We start from the raw sequence: 22289 nt of genomic DNA, 5'->3' as shown, positions 1-22289 counted from the left end.
GTGTGCAAGAGGTGGGTGTAAGGCAGGTGTGCAAGAGGTGAAAGTAAGGCAAGTGTGCAAGAGATGGGTGTAAAGTAAGTGTGCAAGAGGTGAGTTACAGTAGTGTAATGTGGATGTAAGATTTTAAGCTAACAGTGTGCAAGTGATGAGTGTGATGTGAGTGCAAGTGATGAGTGAGTGTGATGTGAGTGCAAGAGGTGAGTGTGATGTGAGTGCAAGTGATGAGTGAGTGTGATGTGAGTGCAAGGGGTGAGTGTGATGTGAGTGCAAGTGATGAGTGAGTGTGATGTGAGTGCAAGGGGTGAGTGTGATGTGAGTGCAAGTGATGAGTGAGTGTGATGTGAGTGCAAGAGGTGAGTGTGATGTGATAACAGACGTGCAAGTACATTCTGGGTGTATAGAGATAAAAGTGCATTATATGTCCGTGAGACATGAGTGTGAGATGACAGCAAGACATGAGTGTGAGATGACAGCAAGACATGAGTGTGAGATGACAGCAAGTCTGCAAGCGATGAGTGAGTGTGATGTGAATGTAAGACCCTCCGTGTGCGAGAGACAAGTGTAGAGCGAAGGCCGGTCAGAGAGAAATGATTGGGAATGTAGCGGCGATGCGTGTGCAGATACTGTGTGACCCGTGTGACAGCCAGGCTGCTGGGGATATCTGTAGTCGGGTGGAAACAGTAAGTGACTCTGCTCAGTGTGGACATGAAGTGAGTGTGAGAGGTGAGTGTGAGCACGGCCGGGTGCAATCTATACTCCAATGAGAGGTGAAGTAGCAGAAATGGTCAGGGAATGGAAAGGAGGGAAGCAGGTTGCAGCGCAAGTAAAAAGGTGTAAATCAGTGTGCAAGGGAGACATGAGTATAAACTGTGAGGACACAAGTGAGAGCGGAGAGTCAGGAAATAACTGAGAAGAGTCTAGAAGTACGAGAGAAGGTGTTAGTAAATCTTCAGGTGTCGGTAAGTGTAAAGGCTTTATGAGCGTGAGGCGTCTCACACCTGCAGACCTCTGTAACACCGCCACTAGCACAGGGTGCTATCGCTCTGAGCTATCAGACAACTTCGGCTCTGCTACATTTGTACTTCCGTCAGGAGCTATGAAATCATACACACACACATGTTCCATATTTTACACTCTCAGCCGTATGTTGGGGGGCCCCGGGCCCCTATGCTGCGATGCGCCCTGCAGTACGTTGCGCAGTGTCAGGCTCTAGTATCTGGCTCCGGCACAGGCTCTAGTATCTGGCTCCGGCACAGACGCTGTGTGGTCCATGTGAGAGGTGGTTCCACTACTTTCTCTCCATGGTGGGTGGGATGGAACAAGCTGTATAATGTCAGTGTTATCTGCGCGGTGCGGGAGGAGGGATATGGCCGATAAGCAGGAATTGTGGGAAAGAGCTATTCTTGTCCAGGTACATGATAGTTCTAGTCGTTGACTATTGGTGCCGTCCGCCCGTGGATCGCAGTGAGGCTCACATCAAATGGTTTATATTTCTAAATAGCAATTCCTGAGTATAATTTTATCAGTATTGCAGCGGACCCCGCAGGGGAAATGTGGTGCTACATGACGGCCATTAGGATGTATGGCCAAGCTTGCTATATGAGGGTGGTCCAGGTTATGGAGGAGGTTACTGAGCAGGGAACATCCCATTATGGTGTCCCCTTTAAGACAGTTATTTTCCCTGGTTGTGATGTCATCTTCATGACGGGTGTACTAGATTATATTATTATGTTACAGTCTGTCATAGATACAACATGGTGGACGGGTGTAAAACACTGTGGTGTCCAACAAGCGAGGGGTTAATGAACATGAACAACATTCACTGACTGATGCACCTCCTCATGGGCTCTTAAAGGGGGTATAATTTAAGAGATGCAGCTTGTAGAGACACTGCAAGAATTGTGAAACTACAGGCAATCTAGTCAGGACTAAGATAGATAAATAGGAGATAGATGAATAAATAGATAGATATGAGATAGATAGATAGATGGATATGAGATAGATAGATAGATAGATAGATAGATAGATAGATATGAGATAGATAGATATGGGATAGATAGATAGATAGATAGATAGATAGATAGATAGATAGATAGATGGATAGATAGATATGGGATAGATAGATAGATAGGAGATAGATAGATAGATAGATAGATAGATAGATAGATAGATAGATAGATAGATATGGGATAGATAGATAGATATGAGATAGATAGATAGATAGATAGATAGGAGATAGATAAGAGATAGATAGATAGATAGGAGATAGATAGATAAGGAGATAGATAGGAGATAGATAGATAGATAGATAGATAGATAGATATGAGATAGATAGATATGAGATAGATAGATAGGAGATAGATAGATAGATAGATAGATAGATAGATAGATAGATATGAGATAGATAGGAGATAGATAGATAGATAGATAGATAGATATGAGATAGATAGATAGATAGATATGAGATAGATAGATATGAGGTAGACAGATAGATGATAGAGAGATAGGAGAGAGATAGATAGATAGGTAGATAGATATTAGATATAGATATTAAATAGATAGATATGAAATACAAATAAATATATAGATATTGATAGATATGTAATTAATAAAGATTAATAGCTATAACATAGAAAGATAGATATGAGGTAGATGAACAGATAGATTGATAGATACATTTTGATAGATATAAGAGTGAGATATGAGATAGACCGATAGATATTGATAAATGTGAGAGCTAGATATGAGGAAGATGAACAGATAGATAGGAGGTAGATTGCTAGATATGATATAATAATCTCTATATAGCAGATCTACAGATAAATGTATAGTTGTTAATATGAGATTGGTAAGAATTTGAAAGATCTATCTATCAATATTTATCTGTCTATCTCATATCTATTTATCAATATTTACCCTTTATCAGGTAGATTGTTAGATATGATATAGTTTGATTGATATATATGAGATAGAGATAGATAAGAGAGATATAGATGATGGATATGAGATAGATTTAGATAGATGAATAGATATGAGGTAGATTGATAGATATGAGATGGATAGGTAAATATTGATAGAAGATGGATTGATAGATAGATACATATAAGATCGACAGATAAATATATAGATATTGATAGATATGAGATAGGTAGATATCAATCGATGTGAGCTAGATATGAGATATATATTGTTAGATATGAGGTAGATGGATGAATAGATATGATATAGATGGATATGATATAGATTAGATAGATAAATATGAGTTAGATGGCTAGGTATACGATAGCTTGTTAGATAGATTGATAGATATGAGATAGATAGGATATAGATAGGTATATATGGATTGATAGAGATATGAGATAGATTGACAGATTTTGATATGCCCCACAGGACTGTGAAACTACAGGCAATCTAGTTAGGACTAAATTAAGTTGATAGATATAGTAACAAAGTGTGTTAGGCTAAACAGAGACAAATCCCATCTAGTTCAGCCTGTTTTCACCTCGCCTTGTTGATCCAGAGGAAGCCCCCCCCCCCAATGAATAGATAGGATTGATAGATATGCAACAGATAGGTATTAATAGATATAACATTAGCTAGATAGATACGAGAAAGATGAACACTTATTTATGAGATAGATTGATTGATTGATTGATTGATTTGAGGTAGACAGTTAAATATGTAGATGTTTCTAGAAATGAGAGACAAAGATAAGAGATAGACAGCTATCTAGGTAAATTAGGTAAATATAGATAGATAGATATAAGATTGATTAATAGATAGATGTGGGATAGATAAGAGATATAGATGCTAGTTTGGTACATAGATATGAGATAAACATATGAGATAGATGAACACATTGATAGGTAGATTGCTAGATACATATTGAAAATTATGAGAGAGATATGATAGACCGATAGATGCATGTAGATAGATATTGATAGATGTGAGAGATAGAATGATATGAGCAAGATGAACAGATAGATAGGAGGTAGATTGATAGCTATAAGATAATCTTTATGTAGCAGATTGGTAGATATGAAATAGTTTGATTGATAGAGAGATGTAGAATAGATATGAAATAGATAAGTAAAAGATAGATGATAGATTGGTACATAGATATGAGATAGATATTATTATATATATAAAATAGATAGCGAAATGGAGAGATAAATAAATATATAGATGGATAGATATGAGGTAGATTGAGTAATAGATATGATATAGATAGATGCACAGGTATATATAGATAAATAGATATATATGAGATGGATATAGATTGAAAGATAAATATATAGATATTAGATAGATCGATAGACAGATATGAGGTAAATTGATTGATAGATATGAGATTTGAAAGATATAATTTAATAGATAAAAAGATATGAGATATAGATTGATAGATATGAGATAGATAAATATATTGATAGATGTGAGATAGATATGAGATAGTTAATAAATATTGATAAGTATAGGTAGATATGTGGTAGTCGAGTAGATAGATATGAGTTAGATTGATAGATATAGGATAGATGTGAGATACATAGTAAGCTAGATACTGATAGACAGAAATGAGAGAGACAGATAATGGATATAAGAGAGAGAGAGATATTAGATAGATATGAGATAAATAGATAGATAAATATGGGATAGATCGATAGATATGAGATAGATAGATAGATAGATAGATAGATAGGAGATAGATAGATAGATAGATATGAGATAGATAGATAGATAGATAGGAGATAGATAGGAGATAGATAGGAGATAGAGAGATATGAGATAGATAGATAGATAGATAGATAGATATGGGATAGATAGATAGATATGAGATAGATAGATAGATATGGGATAGACCGATAGATGGATATAGTGAACAGAATAGTAAAGGAATGATGGAGCAATTGAAGCAAATAATGGAAAAGGCAACTGAGGACAATGTACTCTTTTTGAAGTGTAGCGCATTGAAATTTTTGAATAAAGAGAAAAATCCCTATATATAATAGGTGCAGCCGACCCCAAGTCCCGTCACAGCCAACGGAGTAAACGTTTAGAGAGCAAATGCCAAAATGATTTTAAAAATGGGTATAAAGCACGACCTAAAGACGTATATAATGACATGCGATGGATTCTGCCAAACGTCTCTGCTTATTTATAACACCTGCACATATCCACATTTTGAGTCCCGCAAGCCTCTCCTTCAGTGCCTGCTGGGGACACATTATACATTATACAATAGTCATTGTCAGAGTGAAGGGAAAATAGAAAGGAATATGCGGAAATATAATACAAATCCAAAAAGATAGTGACCGGTATAGAGGCAGATACAGAATGACAGATATGAGGAGCAGGACAATAGAAGGACAGACACAATAATACTTGCATTCAATAGAAGTGCGATTCATAATAAATACCGGTTGGGCAGACAATAAATTAGTTTCATTGCTATTTTAATGCATAACGCACCTAGAGAAGCGTCACAGAGGAAATAATTAGAGTGATAAATAACTATTTAATAGACAAAAAAAATAATGTTATTACCATTTTATATGAAGGTATAATAAAGAAGGTTAGAATGAATGAAAAAATATCCAGGATGTAAACCAGAGCAATTAATTCCTGAGTTACATGATGATTGGCTGGATAAAAACATTTATCTTATATCAATATGCTTAAAAATGCGACAAAATAAGAGACAAAATAAACGGAAAGGCGCTACTTGCGCTCAATACCTCTATCCCGATCGACTGAGTGCTGAGAACCTTTTTTCCACATTTTTTGCATATTTCTACTTTAAAACCAGAGTTAGGCCTACTAAACAAAGGATAATGTCACATTATTTACCTCGACCCAAAATTAGGGTATTTTAGTTATTTTGAGAAAAAAAAGACCTTCAAAGCAGATTTTTAGTATTTTGATTTGAGACTAGTATATAAAATATCTAAAAAAACTGAGCTAATAAACAAAATCTAATGTCATATTTGTGTTTTTATCAACCCCAAAATTAGGGTAGTTTAATGATTTTGAGAAAATTTCAAAGCGCATATTTGTTGTCCAGTGTAATGAGAGAGAGATATTAGATAGCTAGATAAGAGATAGATAGATAGATAGATAGATAGATAGATATGAAATGGATAGATAGATAGAGAGATAGGTAGATAGATATGAGATAGATAGGTAGGAGATAGAGAGAGATAGGAGATAGATAGATATGAGATATATATATATATATATGAGATAGATAAGAGATAGATAGATATGAGTTTGATAGATATGAGATAGATCGATAAATATGAGAGATAGATAGACATAAGATAGATAGATTTGAGATGGATAGATAGGATATAGATATAAGATAGATAGATATGAGATGGATAGATAGATATGGATTGATATGAGATGGATAGATATAAGATGTATAGATAGACATAAGATAGATATGGGATAGATATTAGATAGATAGCTAGATATGAGTTGGATAGATGTGAGATGCATAGATAGGTAGATATGAGATGGATAGATAGATATGAGATGGATAGGAGATTGATAGATAGGAGATAGATATAAGATAGATAGATATGAGATGGATAGATAAATATGGATTGATATGAGTTAGATAGACATGAGATAGATGGATATCAGATGGATAGATATACGATAGATAGATAGATAGATAGATATGGGATAGATAGATATAGGAAAGATAGATAGATAGATATGAGATAGATAGATATGAGATGGATAGATATGAGATGGATAGATATGAGAGGGATAGATATGGGATGGATAGATATGGGATGGATAGATATGGGATGGATAGATAGGGGATGGATAGATATGGGATAGATAGATAGACATAGGATAGATAGATATGGGCTAGATAGATATAAGATTGATAGATAGATATAAGATTGATAGATAGATATAAGATAGATATGAGACAGATAAATAGATATGAGTTGGATAGATGTGAGTTGGATAGATGTGAGTTGGATAGATATGAGTTGGATAGATATGAGTTGGATAGATATGAGGTGGATAGATATGAGTTGGATAGATATGAGTTAGATAGATATGAGATGGATAAATATGAGATAGATAGAGATGAGATGGATAAATATGAGATAGATAGAGATGAGATGGATAGACATAACATAGATAGATATAAGATAGATATGGGATAAATAGATAGACATAGGATAGATAGATATGGGATAGATAGATAGATAGATAGATAGATAGATTTGAGATAGATAGATTTGAGATAGATAGATAGATAGATATGAGATAGAGAGATATGAGTTGGATAGATATGAGATGGCTAGACGAGAGATAGATAGAGATGAGAGTGATAGACATAAGATGGATAGATAGATATAAGATAGATATGTGATAGATCAATAGATATGAGATAGATAGCTAGATATAAGAGATAGATTTGAGATAGATAGATATGAGTTAGATAGATATGAGATGGATGGATAGATAGATATAATATTGATAGATAGATATAAGATAGATAGATAGATTTGAGATAGATATTTGATGGATGGATAGATAGATATGAGATATATATAAAAAGATAGATAGATAGATAGATATGAGATAGATATACAGATAGATAGATAGATAGATAATATATAGATATGAGATAGATAGATATGGAATAGATAGATAGATATGAGTTTGATAGATATGAGATAGATCGATAAATATGAAAGATAGATAGATAGATATAAGATAGATAGATTTGAGATGGATAGATAGATATGGATTGATATGAGTTAGATGGATATGAGATAGATAGATATATAGATAGATATTGGATAGATAGACATAAGATAGATATGGGATAGATATTAGATAGATAGCTAGATATGAGTTGGATAGATGTGAGATGCATGGATAGATAGATATGAGATGGATAGGAGATTGATAGATAGGAGATAGATATAAGATAGATAGATATGAGATGGGTAGATAGATATGGAATGATATGAGTTAAATAGACATGAGATAGATGGATGTCAGATGGATAGATATACGATAGATAGATAGATAGATATGGGATAGATAGATATAGGAAAGATAGATGGATAGATATGACATGGATAAATATGAGATGGATAGATATGTAGATATAAGATGGATAGATATGGGATAGATAGATATACGATTGATAGATATAAGATAGATAGATTTGAGATAGATATGAAATGGATAGATATGAGTTAGATAGATATGAGATGGATAGATAGGAGATGGATAGATAGGCATATGATAGATAGACATAAGATAGATAGATATGAGATAGATAAATAGATATGAGTTGGATAGATATGAGTTGGATAGATATGAGTTAGATAGATATGAGATGGATAGAGATGAGATACATAGATATGTGATAGATATGGGATAAATAGATAGACATAGGATAGATAGATATGGGATAGATAGATAGGTATAAGATTGATAGATATATATAGGATAGATAGATAGATAGATTTGAGATAGATGGATAGATATGAGTTAGATAGATATGAGATGGATAGATAGACCTAAGATAGATAGATATGGGGTAGATAGATATATATAAGATAAATAGATAGATAGATATGAGATAGAGAGATATGAGTTGGATAGATATGAGATGGATAGACGAGAGATAGATAGAGATAAAATGGATAGACATAAGATAGATCAATAGATATGAGATAGCTAGATATAAGAGATAGATATGAGATGGATAGATAGGAGATAGATAGATAGGAGATAGATAGATAGGAGATAGATAGATAGATAGATAGATAGATAGATAGATATGACATGGATAGATAGGAGATAGATAGAGATGAGATGGATAGATATAAGATAGATATGTGATAGATCAATAGATATGAGATAGATTGATTGATAGATAGATAGATAGATAGATATGAGGTAGATAGATAGATATGGGAGAGATATAGATAGATATGAGATAGATAGTTCCGCCCATTACCCATAATGTTGATCCAGAGGAAGGCAAAAAACCCAATGAGGTAGGAGCGAATTTTTCCCATTTAAGGGAAAAAAATTCCTTGCTTCCTGACTCCAATCTGTCCATCAGAATAATCCCCGAATCACCGACTCTTCTGAAGCAATCAGTGATATAACATGTAGTGTTGTTACAGTGTATCAGTGCAGCTGACATGTATCAGTCTGGAGTCCAGGATGTTTAGTTCATTGGAGGTTGTCTAGACTGGAAACAAGTATAACAGATCCTCAACCTTCTAGCATCTGGATGTAAATAATTGTCGTCATTCACTGACAGCAAGCAGAGATGAGGAAAATAGTGAGGAGTAATAGTGAGCTAGTGATTCACTTACATCGGGCCGGAAGCTCCCAGTAATGTGTCCTGTGTGTACATCAGTGGTCAGCACCAGGAGGCAGCGCAATGGGGTAATTCCGCGGTTGAATGTCAGCACTGTGGGGTCCTTCTGCAGCCAGGGATAGCCCTGTGGGGCCGGGGGTCAAAGCTGTGAGCTGTTTCTGGAGCCAAGGGCCAGTGGTGTGGGATATTTCTTGGGCCAGTGGGCAATGTTGTATTTCTGGGGCTGGGTTCAGCACTGTGGGGTGTCTCTGAGAACAGGGGTCAGCACTGTGGGGTATTTCTGGGACTACATTCAGCACAATGAAGGGCTGGGGGTCAGCACTGTGGGGTATTTCAGGGGCCAGGTTCAGTACTGTAAAGGGTTGGGGGTCAGCACTGTGGGGTATTTCTGGGGTCAGCACTGTGGGGTATTTCTTGGGCCAGGTTCAGTACTGTAAAGAGTTGGGGGTCAACACAGTAGGGTATTTCTGGGGTCAGCACTGTGGGGTATTTCTGGGGTCAGCACTGTGGTGGGTTGGGGGTCAGCACTGTGGGGTATTTCTGGGGTCAGCACTGTGGTGGGTTGGGGGTCAGCACTGTGGGGTATTTCTGGGGTCAGCACTGTGGTGGCTTGAGGGTCAGCGCTGTGGGGTATTTCAGGGGCCAGGTTCAGTACTGTAAAGAGTTGGGAGTCAGCACGGTAGGGTATTTCTGGGGTCAGCACTGTGGTGGGTTGGGGGTCAGCACTGTGGGGTATTTCTGGGGCCAGGTTCAGTACTGTAAAGGGTTGAGGGTCAGCACTGTGGGGTATTTCTGGGGTCAGCACTGTGGGGTATTTCTGGGGTCAGTACTGTAAAGAGTTGGGGGTCAGCGCTGTGGGGTATTTCTGGGGTCAGCACTGTGGTGGGTTGGGGGTCAGCACAGTAGGGTATTTCTGGGGTCAGCACTGGTGGGTTGGGGGTCAGCGCTGTGGGGTATTTCTGGGGTCAGCACTGTGGTGGGTTGGGGGTCAGCACTGTGGGGTATTTCTTGGGCCAGGTTCAGTACTGTAAAGAGTTGGGGGTCAGCACTGTGGGGTATTTCTGGGGTCAGCACTGTGGGGTATTTCTGGGGTCAGCACTGTGGGGTATTTCTGGGGTCAGCACTGTGGTGGGTTGGGGGTCAGCGCTGCAGGGTTTTCTTCGACTGAGTTCTCTTGTGCGTTAATCGCGGCGCGGTCGGTTCCAGCTCGGCTGTCATTCCCATGTAAATCTCCTACTAATGGTAACACCTGCTTTAACCCATTTGCCTCAGTGCAGCGTTGGCCGTACCAGCTGCTTCCAAAAGCCGAGCCGTCCCAGCTGCTGCGCTCAGACCTGACATTCTTCCACGAGGAAGGGTCGGAGATTCTGGAGGAGACGTCACTTATCTTCTCCCGTGCCGCAGATCCGCAAATTATTCCTGGTAAACAATGGGGGAAGGTGATGTATTTAAAGGGCCGGTATCGAGTATAGAGTAAATTAACCTTAAAGGGGTTGTTCTATGAAAGCAAGTAATCCATAATCCAAAGGATAGGGGAAACCTTCCTGTTTGCCCGGGGTTCTAACTGCTGGGACCCCCACTGATCCGGACTACAGGGTCTCCAGGAATGAACGAAGCAGAATGGCAATGAGACCTCCAGAGATAACCAACTACTTAAAATCAGTTATGTCCAGTAGTCCCATTGCAATGAATGGAACATCAGAGCGCATGTTTGACCAGCGCTCCATTCATTCTAGTACACCAGACCCTGCGGATCAGTAAGCTGGCCCCTATCCTGGGGATAAATAATCACTTTCAACCTCTTTAATCATTCTGCAACTTTCAAGTAGACTTTTTGCTTTAGTTCATCATTCTTTTCAAGATGCTGTCAGTGAATGGAAACCTGCATTACATCTGGGTGGCTGTTTCATCAGTCTGGCTGTCTGCATGTTGGGGGATAAGTGGTGTATACGCCTGCCCTATTGTGTCTGTATGTATATGGCCGCGTTCTGTGATTTTTTTTTTGTCTGTTTGATGTTTCCCTTTCTGTGATTTTTAACTTATGTTAGTGTAGGGACCCACAATAATCGAGGACCCGTGACGTGGGTTGTGGGCTCACGTATTTTGGCCAAAGTATCAGCTAAAACCGCGCATTTATCAGTATTTATGAATAACCTGCAGTGTGGTTTTGTTTGCCGGGGGAGCCCAGGGTGCCGCTGCCAGTATGGTTCACCTGTGGGAGGGAGCTGCAGGGCAACCTGCTGGATTCAAATCTGGAGTCAATAATAGGTTGTAAGCCTGCATGGTGCACTACATGTACCATGTGGCTTGGCACCCTGTATCTAGTCTTCTGTGCAGGAATAAACACGAAGCTGGAGCCCCCCTCAATATTAAGGAGGGTTTGTGAGTGGTTGTTTCATCAGTGTCCTTCACATGTGTTAAGGCCCATTTCCATGCAATGATTATCACTCAAAATTCACTCAAAAGCCATCGTTTGAGCGATAATCGTTGTGTGTAAACTTTCTAATCTTTCACTCTTCGATGATTTTTAGGTGAGCATAAAATCCATCTTTCAGACTGAGAGAAGATAACACAGACCGCATGCTGTTTTTACTGTCCAAGGTGCTGTATTCTCCATGGGAGGTGCTGCTTATATTGTATTCAGCCCCTTGCAGAACAAAGGAGCTGAATGCAGAGAAGAGAACAGACCACCTGCTGTTCTCTGCATACAGCTGCAGGAGGCTCATGCAAATGAAGGTGATAAGCTGCTAATGGACATTAGTGTCAATTAGCAGTTTATGCAAAACAATTGCTCAAGACCTATCTTTTGAATGATTATCTTTGCGTGTAAATGGGCCATTACTTGCTCCTCCATTTAGCAGTCTGGCGGTCTGCATGTTGGGGGATAAGCGGTTTATATGCCTTCCCTCTTGTATCAGTAAAGCCCCTTTTACACGGCCAACAGTCTTTTCAGTGACTGCACGATCTCTGATGTCACCGCTAAGGCCGTTGGCGCTTGTGTAGTGCTTTCACACTGAAAGACTTGCTGGTCGCTCGGCTCCTCATCTCCCCGCTCAGCGCTTCCTATGGGAAGTTTCCATACAACATGAGAAGCCAGCGAGGGCTAACGAGGCCGTATAAACTGACAAAAAAAGTCAGCTTAAAGACTGCTAACGACAAATGAGCATATTTTCACTTTCACACATAATGATTCGCTCACTTTCGTCTGTTTATCCCCTTCACTCCATATGACTTAAGGGTACGTCATGGCAGCGGGGTACTTGCTGCAATGCTTTATTATAGCGATCAGAGCTGGTATGGTGTAAAAAAAAGATCAAAATAATGTACAAAAAAAAAAAATGTAAAAAAAAAAAAAAGAAAAAAAAAACCTTTTCTGGGCTTTTTCTCATATTAGCATGAAAAAAAATCCCACATATTTAGTATCGTCATGTCTGTAACGATGCGTACAATGAGTTGAATGCGTTTTTCATCCTGCGCGGCAAAAAGCGTAAAAATAAAATGCTAGAAAACTGAGGCAAAATGCAAAATTTTTAGAATTTTGCCTCCCAAAAAAACGCAATAAAAGTGATCAAAAAAGCCATATATACCCCAAAATGGTACCACTAAAAACTACAGCTCGTATCGCAAAAAATAAGCCCTCACAGAGGAAAAATTAAAAAGTTACAGGACTTTAAAAGCAGCGATTTAGAAAAAAAAAAATTCCAAAAAAAGGTTTTTTATTGCAGAAAAGTGGAAAAACCTAAAAAAAAATAAGAATTTTGGTATCGTTGTAACCGTACTGACCCGCAGAAAAAATGGAGTGTGTAATTTATGCTGCATGAGTAACGCTGTAAAAAAAACAAAAAACATCTATGGCAGAATTGATGCGTTTTCTCTCCCTACTATCATAAAAAAAATAATAAAAGTTTTACGATATAGTCTATGTACCCAAAGATGGCACCGATGAAAACTACAGTTCGCCACGCAAAGAGCAAGCCCTTATACGGCCGCGTCGACGGAAAAGTAAAAAGTTATGGCTTTTGAAAAATGGAGACTAAAATCCGCCAAAAATCATTGTGTCCCAAAGCCCAAAATAGGCCGTGTCCTTAAGGGGTTAAACAAATTTTGAGTGATAATCATTGCGTGTAAAAGGGCCGTAACTATATGGACATGTTCTGGGATTATTTTTGCCTGTTTGATGATTTCCTTCTCTGTGATTTTAACTATGGAGGTCAGCCGCTCCCCACTTGCGTTTTTTTTTAACGCAAATGTCAATGGGACTTTCTAATGTTAAAAACGCATCGCACAGAAATCACAGAGCATAAATTTGCGAAGTGTGTGGGAGCCCTAAGACAGGGTCTTATTTTTGGGGAGTAGTGTAGTCAGTGTAGACGGAAACAAAGAATCACTAGTGTGAACTTCCTGCCTTCAGCTGAGGAACGGATACATTGGTGTCAGTGCAGACAATCAGCGCCCACACCGATACATTGTAACAAACCGGACCTGAGAGCTGTGTGCAGCTGTGGGTACATTGATATACGGGGCTTCTGCCTCTGACTGGAAATAAGCCCCCATTCACTATGGCCCCCTGCGCACGGGCCAGCAGCGGCGTCCACGCGTACCTGCTTGCTTTCTTTTTCGTCTGTACTGCGACAGTCCGCACGGCGAGCCGCCAGACATGCGCAGTACGGATTAAATTTTTTTTTTAAAACTCCTAATTTTCCTGCGTCATCACTTAGCAAAGACACGGAATCCGCGACCCAATGTAATTTACGGAAGGACCGCGGATCGGATGGCTTCCACTAACTTTAATGGAAGATGTTAGTGTGGAATCCGCGCAAAAATGGGGCATGCTGCGATTTTTTCTCTGCTTGAGGAAACCACAATTAGTTTCCACAAGTGTGCAGGAAGAATCAAGTCTCTCCATAGCATGCTACGGGCGCTATATACTGCAGATCCGGAGTGCGGTCGCCCACCACAGCAAATATCCGTCCGATGGCAGGAGCCCTTACAGCGAAGATTGTGAAAATAGTAAAAAATTGCAGCATAAGCATATTAGATAGTTATAGAACTATATATCCCTGTTTGGTCCTTTTATTAGGGAAGGGGTCGCCATAGCAACAGCCAAATGTGGTAGCTGCACTTTCCACATAATACGCAGTGGAGATAAGGGTGATTCCTGGGAGTTAGCGAAGGGAAAGGCTGCATTCTTGGTGATGTCACCACTGGTCAACTCAAGTACATTATCCTGTCCCCCAAGTATCAGCGTGTCATTATCCCGTCCCTCAATTGTCAGCGTGTCATTATCCCGTCCCCCAAGTATCAGCGTGTCATTATCCCGTCCCCCAAGTGTCAGCGTGTCATTATCCCGTCCCTCAAGTGTCAGCGTGTCATTATCCCGTCCCCCAAGTATCAGCGTGTCATTATCCCGTCCCTCAAGTGTCAGCGTGTCATTATCCCGTCCCCCAAGTATCAGCGTGTCATTATCCCGTCCTCCAAGTGTCAGCGTTTCACTATCCCATCCCCCAAGTGTCAGCGTGTCATTATCCCATCCCCCAAGTGTCAGCGTGTCATTATCCTGTCCCCCAAGTGTCAGCGTGTCATTATCCCATCTCCCCAAGTATCAGCGTGTCATTATCCCGTCCCCCAAGTGTCAGGGTGTCATTATCCTGTACCCCAAGTGTCAGCGTGTCATTATCCTGTCCCCAAAGTATCAGCCTGTCATTATCCCGTCGCCCAAGTGTCAGCGTGTCATTATCCCGTCCCCCAAGTGTCAGCGTGTCATTATCCCGCCCCCCAAGTGTCAGCGTGTCATTATCCCGTCCCCCAAGTGTCAGCGTGTCATTATCCCGTCACCTAGTGTCAGCGTGTCATTATCCCATCCCCCAAGTGTCAGCGTGTCATTATCCTGTCCCCCAAGTATCAGCGTGCCATTATCCTGTCCCCCAAGTGTCAGCGTGTCATTATCCCGTCCCCCCAGTATCAGCGTGTCATTGTCCCGTCCCCCAAGTGTCAGCATGTCATTATCCCATCCCCCAAGTATCAGCGTGCCATTATCCCGTCCCCCAAGTGTCAGCATGTCATTATCCCCTCCCCCAAGTGTCAGCGTGTCATTATCCCGTCCCCCAAGTATCAGCCTGTCATTATCCCATCCCCCAAGTTTCAGCGTGTCATTATCCCGTCCCCCAAGTATCAGCGTGTCATTATCCCGTCCCCCAAGTGTCAGCGTGTCATTATCCCGTCCCCCAAGTATCAGCGTGTCATTATCCCATCCCCCAAATATCAGCGTGTCATTATCCCGTCCCCCAAGTATCAGCGTGTCATTATCCCATCCCCCAAATATCAGCGTGTCATTATCCCGTCCCCCAAGTATCAGCCTGTCATTATCCCGTCCCCCAAGTATCAGCGTGTCATTATCCCGTCCCCCAAGTGTCAGCGTGTCATTATCCCATCCCCCAAATATCAGCGTGTCATTATCCCATCCCCCAAATATCAGCGTGTCATTATCCCATCCCCCAAATATCAGCGTGTCATTATCCCGTCCCCCAAGTATCAGCGTGTCATTATCCCAACCCCCAAGTGTCAGCGTGTCATTATTCCGTCCCCCAAGTATCAGCGTGTCATTATCCCGTCCCCCAAGTGTCAGCGTGTCATTATCCCATCCCCCAAATATCAGCGTGTCATTATCCCATCCCCCAAATATCAGCGTGTCATTATCCCATCCCCCAAATATCAGCGTGTGATTATCCCGTCTCCCAAGTGTCAGCGTGTCATTATCCTGTCTCCCAAGTGTCAGCGTGTCATTATCCCTACCCCCAAATGTGACAGCGTGTCATTATCCCGTCCCCCAAGTGTCACCGTGTCATTATCCCGTCCCCCAAGTATCAGCGTGTCATTATCCCGTCCCCCAAGTGTCAGCGTGTCATTATCCCATCCCCCAAATATCAGCGTGTCATTATCCCATCCCCCAAATATCAGCGTGTCATTATCCCATCCCCCAAACATCAGCGTGTCATTATCCCGTCCCCCAAGTATCAGCGTGTCATTATCCCATCCCCCAAGTGTCAGCGTGTCATTATCCCGTCCCCCAAGTATCAGCGTGTCATTATCCCATCCCCCAAATATCAGCGTGTCATTATCCCGTCCCCCAAGTATCAGCGTGTCATTATCCCATCCCCCAAATATCAGCGTGTCATTATCCCGTCCCCCAAGTATCAGCGTGTCATTATCCCGACCCCCAAGTATCAGCGTGTCATTATCCCGTCCCCCAAGTGTCAGCGTGTCATTATCCCATCCCCCAAATATCAGCGTGTCATTATCCCATCCCCCAAATATCAGCGTGTCATTATCCCATCCCCCAAATATCAGCGTGTCATTATCCCGTCCCCCAAGTATCAGCGTGTCATTATCCCAACCCCCAAGTGTCAGCGTGTCATTATCCCGTCCCCCAAGTATCAGCGTGTCATTATCCCGTCCCCCAAGTGTCAGCGTGTCATTATCCCATCCCCCAAATATCAGCGTGTCATTATCCCATCCCCCAAATATCAGCGTGTCATTATCCCATCCCCCAAATATCAGCGTGTCATTATCCCGTCCCCCAAGTATCAGCGTGTCATTATCCCAACCCCCAAGTGTCAGCGTGTCATTATCCCGTCCCCCAAGTATCAGCGTGTCATTATCCCGTCCCCCAAGTGTCAGCGTGTCATTATCCCATCCCCCAAATATCAGCGTGTCATTATCCCGTCCCCCAAATATCAGCGTGTCATTATCCCGTCTCCCAAGTGTCAGCGTGTCATTATCCTGTCTCCCAAGTGTCAGCGTGTCATTATCCCTACCCCCAAATGTGACAGCGTGTCATTATCCCGTCCCCCAAGTGTCACCGTGTCATTATCCCGACCCCCAAGTATCAGCGTGTCATTATCCCGTCCCCAAAGTGTCAGCGTGTCATTATCCCATCCCCCAAATATCAGCGTGTCATTATCCCATCCCCCAAATATCAGCGTGTCATTATCCCATCCCCCAAATATCAGCGTGTCATTATCCCGTCCCCCAAGTATCAGCGTGTCATTATCCCATGCCCCAAATATCAGCGTGTCATTATTCCGTCCCCCAAGTATCAGCGTGTCATTATCCCAACCCCCAAGTGTCAGCGTGTCATTATCCCGTCCCCCAAGTATCAGCGTGTCATTATCCCGTCCCCCAAGTGTCAGCGTGTCATTATCCCGTCCCCCAAGTGTCAGCGTGTCATTATCCCATCCCCCAAATATCAGTGTGTCATTATCCCATCCCCCAAATATCAGCGTGTCATTATCCCATCCCCCAAATATCAGCGTGTCATTATCCCGTCCCCCAAGTATCAGCGTGTCATTATCCCAACCCCCAAGTGTCAGCGTGTCATTATCCCATCCCCCAAGTATCAGCGTGTCATTATCCCGTCCCCCAAGTGTCAGCGTGTCATTATCCCATCCCCCAAATATCAGCGTGTCATTATCCCATCCCCCAAATATCAGCGTGTCATTATCCCGTCCCCCAAGTATCAGCGTGTCATTATCCCGTCCCCCAAGTGTCAGCGTGTCATTATCCCGTGCCCCAAGTGTCAGCGTGTCATTATCCCATCCCCCAAGTGTCAGCGTGTCATTATCCCGTCCCCCAAGTATCAGCGTGTCATTATCCCGTCCCCCAAGTATCAGCGTGTCATTATCCCGTCCCCCAAGTGTCAGCGTGTCATTATCCCGTCCCCCAAGTGTCAGCGTGTCATTATCCCATCCCCCAAGTTTTAGTGTGTCATTATCCTGTCCCCCAAGTGTCAGCGTGTCATTATCCCGTCCCCCAAGTGTCAGCGTGTCATTATCCCGTCCCCCAAGTGTCATCGTGCCATTATCCCGTCCCCCAAATATCAGTGTGTCATTATCCCATCCCCCAAATATCAGCGTGTCATTATCCCGTCCCCCAAGTATCAGCCTGTCATTATCCCGTCCCCCAAGTGTCAGGGTGTCATTATCCCATCCCCCAAATATCAGCGTATCATTATCCCGTCCCCCAAGTCTCAGGGTGTCATTATCCCGTCCCCCAAGTTTAAGAGTGTCATTATCCTGTCCCCCAAGTGTCAGCGTGTCATTATCCCGTCCCCCAAGTGTCAGTGTGTCATTATCCCGTCCCCCAAGTATCAGCGTGTCATTATCCCGTCCCCCAAGTGTCAGCGTGTCATTATCCCGTCCTCCAAGTGTCAGCGTGTCATTATCCCGTCCCCCAAGTATCAGCGTGTCATTATCCCACGCCCCAAGGGTCAGCGTGTCATTATCCCATCCCCCAAGTGTCAGCGTGTCATTATCCTGTCCCTCCAAGTGTCAGCGTGTCATTATCCCGTCCCCCAAGTGTCAGCGTGTCATTATCCCATCCCCCAAATATCAGCGTGTCATTATCCCATCCCCCAAATATCAGCGTGTCATTATCCCGTCCCCCAAGTATCAGCGTGTCATTATCCCGTCCCCCAAGTGTCAGCGTGTCATTATCCCGTCCCCCAAGTGTCAGCGTGTCGTTATCCCGTCCCCCAAGTGTCAGCGTGTCATTATCCCGTCCCCCAAGTGTCAGGGTGTCATTATCCCGTCCCCCAAGTGTCAGCGTGCCATTATCCTGTCCCCCAAGTGTCAGCGTATCATCATCCTGTCCCCCCAGTATCAGCGTGTCATTGTCCCGTCCCCCAAGTGTCAGCATGTCATTATCCCATCCCCCAAGTATCAGCGTGCCATTATCCCGTCCCCCAAGTGTCAGCATGTCATTATCCCCTCCCCCAAGTGTCAGCGTGTCATTATCCCGTCCCCCAAGTATCAGCGTGTCATTATCCCATCCCCCAAATATCAGCGTGCCATTATCCCATCCCCCAAATATCAGCGTGTCATTATCCCGTCCCCCAAGTATCAGCCTGTCATTATCCCATCCCCCAAGTTTCAGCGTGTCATTATCCTGTCCCCCAAGTATCAGCGTGTCATTATCCTGTCCCCCAAGTGTCAGCGTGTCATTATCCCGTCCCCCAAGTATCAGCGTGTCATTATCCCATCCCCCAAATATCAGCGTGTCATTATCCCGTCCCCCAAGTATCAGCGTGTCATTATCCCATCCCCCAAATATCAGCGTGTCATTATCCCGTCCCCCAAGTATCAGCCTGTCATTATCCCGTCCCCCAAGTATCAGCGTGTCATTATCCCGTCCCCCAAGTGTCAGCGTGTCATTATCCCATCCCCCAAATATCAGCGTGTCATTATCCCATCCCCCAAATATCAGCGTGTCATTATCCCATCCCCCAAATATCAGCGTGTCATTATCCCGTCCCCCAAGTATCAGCGTGTCATTATCCCAACCCCCAAGTGTCAGCGTGTCATTATTCCGTCCCCCAAGTATCAGCGTGTCATTATCCCGTCCCCCAAGTGTCAGCGTGTCATTATCCCATCCCCCAAATATCAGCGTGTCATTATCCCATCCCCCAAATATCAGCGTGTCATTATCCCATCCCCCAAATATCAGCGTGTGATTATCCCGTCTCCCAAGTGTCAGCGTGTCATTATCCTGTCTCCCAAGTGTCAGCGTGTCATTATCCCTACCCCCAAATGTGACAGCGTGTCATTATCCCGTCCCCCAAGTGTCACCGTGTCATTATCCCGACCCCCAAGTATCAGCGTGTCATTATCCCGTCCCCCAAGTATCAGCGTGTCATTATCCCGTCCCCCAAGTGTCAGCGTGTCATTATCCCATCCCCCAAATATCAGCGTGTCATTATCCCATCCCCCAAATATCAGCGTGTCATTATCCCATCCCCCAAATATCAGCGTGTCATTATCCCGTCCCCCAAGTATCAGCGTGTCATTATCCCATCCCCCAAGTGTCAGCGTGTCATTATCCCGTCCCCCAAGTATCAGCGTGTCATTATCCCATCCCCCAAATATCAGCGTGTCATTATCCCGTCCCCCAAGTATCAGCGTGTCATTATCCCATCCCCCAAATATCAGCGTGTCATTATCCCGTCCCCCAAGTATCAGCGTGTCATTATCCCGACCCCCAAGTATCAGCGTGTCATTATCCCGTCCCCCAAGTGTCAGCGTGTCATTATCCCATCCCCCAAATATCAGCGTGTCATTATCCCATCCCCCAAATATCAGCGTGTCATTATCCCATCCCCCAAATATCAGCGTGTCATTATCCCGTCCCCCAAGTATCAGCGTGTCATTATCCCAACCCCCAAGTGTCAGCGTGTCATTATCCCGTCCCCCAAGTATCAGCGTGTCATTATCCCGTCCCCCAAGTGTCAGCGTGTCATTATCCCATCCCCCAAATATCAGCGTGTCATTATCCCATCCCCCAAATATCAGCGTGTCATTATCCCATCCCCCAAATATCAGCGTGTCATTATCCCGTCCCCCAAGTATCAGCGTGTCATTATCCCAACCCCCAAGTGTCAGCGTGTCATTATCCCGTCCCCCAAGTATCAGCGTGTCATTATCCCGTCCCCCAAGTGTCAGCGTGTCATTATCCCATCCCCCAAATATCAGCGTGTCATTATCCCGTCCCCCAAATATCAGCGTGTCATTATCCCGTCTCCCAAGTGTCAGCGTGTCATTATCCTGTCTCCCAAGTGTCAGCGTGTCATTATCCCTACCCCCAAATGTGACAGCGTGTCATTATCCCGTCCCCCAAGTGTCACCGTGTCATTATCCCGACCCCCAAGTATCAGCGTGTCATTATCCCGTCCCCCAAGTGTCAGCGTGTCATTATCCCATCCCCCAAATATCAGCGTGTCATTATCCCATCCCCCAAATATCAGCGTGTCATTATCCCATCCCCCAAATATCAGCGTGTCATTATCCCGTCCCCCAAGTATCAGCGTGTCATTATCCCATCCCCCAAATATCAGCGTGTCATTATTCCGTCCCCCAAGTATCAGCGTGTCATTATCCCAACCCCCAAGTGTCAGCGTGTCATTATCCCGTCCCCCAAGTATCAGCGTGTCATTATCCCGTCCCCCAAGTGTCAGCGTGTCATTATCCCGTCCCCCAAGTGTCAGCGTGTCATTATCCCATCCCCCAAATATCAGTGTGTCATTATCCCATCCCCCAAATATCAGCGTGTCATTATCCCATCCCCCAAATATCAGCGTGTCATTATCCCGTCCCCCAAGTATCAGCGTGTCATTATCCCAACCCCCAAGTGTCAGCGTGTCATTATCCCATCCCCCAAGTATCAGCGTGTCATTATCCCGTCCCCCAAGTGTCAGCGTGTCATTATCCCATCCCCCAAATATCAGCGTGTCATTATCCCATCCCCCAAATATCAGCGTGTCATTATCCCGTCCCCCAAGTATCAGCGTGTCATTATCCCGTCCCCCAAGTGTCAGCGTGTCATTATCCCGTGCCCCAAGTGTCAGCGTGTCATTATCCCATCCCCCAAGTGTCAGCGTGTCATTATCCCGTCCCCCAAGTATCAGCGTGTCATTATCCCGTCCCCCAAGTATCAGCGTGTCATTATCCCGTCCCCCAAGTGTCAGCGTGTCATTATCCCGTCCCCCAAGTGTCAGCGTGTCATTATCCCATCCCCCAAGTTTTAGTGTGTCATTATCCTGTCCCCCAAGTGTCAGCGTGTCATTATCCCGTCCCCCAAGTGTCAGCGTGTCATTATCCCGTCCCCCAAGTGTCATCGTGTCATTATCCCGTCCCCCAAATATCAGTGTGTCATTATCCCATCCCCCAAATATCAGCGTGTCATTATCCCGTCCCCCAAGTATCAGCCTGTCATTATCCCGTCCCCCAAGTGTCAGGGTGTCATTATCCCATCCCCCAAATATCAGCGTATCATTATCCCGTCCCCCAAGTCTCAGGGTGTCATTATCCCGTCCCCCAAGTTTAAGAGTGTCATTATCCTGTCCCCCAAGTGTCAGCGTGTCATTATC

General features: G+C 43.2%; 1 protein-coding gene across 1 annotated transcript in view; it reads left to right on the top strand.

Moving 5' to 3' along the window:
• Window positions 1-22289, top strand: part of CHRDL2 (chordin like 2) — an 87538-nt gene that overhangs the window by 400 nt on the left and 64849 nt on the right. The gene's annotated exons all lie outside the window — the stretch shown is intronic.

Source organism: Eleutherodactylus coqui, chromosome 1, assembly GCF_035609145.1.
Source record: "Eleutherodactylus coqui strain aEleCoq1 chromosome 1, aEleCoq1.hap1, whole genome shotgun sequence".
In the NCBI taxonomy this organism is placed as follows: Eukaryota; Metazoa; Chordata; class Amphibia; order Anura; family Eleutherodactylidae; genus Eleutherodactylus; species Eleutherodactylus coqui.
The sequence above is the reverse complement of the archived record's forward strand: the minus strand, read 5'-3'. Positions and strand labels throughout refer to the sequence as shown.